The sequence below is a fragment of the Populus euphratica genome, unplaced genomic scaffold (assembly GCF_000495115.2).
Source record: "Populus euphratica unplaced genomic scaffold, PopEup_1.0 scaffold515.1, whole genome shotgun sequence".
Taxonomy (NCBI): domain Eukaryota; kingdom Viridiplantae; phylum Streptophyta; class Magnoliopsida; order Malpighiales; family Salicaceae; genus Populus; species Populus euphratica.
In genome coordinates this window covers 158,995-159,650 of record NW_011500394.1, presented here as the reverse complement: position 1 = coordinate 159,650, position 656 = coordinate 158,995, and positions in this window count along the sequence as shown.

Here is a 656-nt window from a genome sequence, read left to right as displayed (position 1 = left end):
TGAGGAACTTGCCATTTCTGCACACTTCTGTATTTGTTGAATGTATGGGTTGAGTAGAAATGAAAGGAAGGAAAATAGGGTTTTATAGATGAGAAAGTAGAAAGGCAATCATAACATCTATATGTAGGCCAGCTGGAGTCTCACACTCTCTCTCTCTCTTTTTATTTTTTTATTTATTTACTTTTGAAAAAACATGTGTATGTACAAGTAGTTGTGATTGTGGCTCACATCTTCCCTTAGTTTTACGTTCAAGAATGGTTTAAACGCCCTCTATGGGTCTGGGATAGGCTTCCCATCCAGTTTTCTTAAAAACTAGCAAATAAGGTCTTTTTTAGTCAGATTCCCAAGACTAAGTTGAGCATGTTCTTTATGAAATAGTGACCATAAATCATGAATTACACGATGCACATCTCCATTAGGATGCGTCTCAAGAGTCAATAGAAGATTATCTCAAGACTCCTTACTTAGGCCATCCTTAATGAATTGTATTTTATCTTCATGATTTATAGATACCATTCCTAAAGAACGACATTGTGCATTACAAGTCCATCTGGCATATCGATGACAGACTTTCAGTCATTTTGCACAACGTTTCTTTGCAAAAGTGCTTTTTCCTATTCCAAGCATGTGTGAAATGAAGGAATTAGAGGACTCAC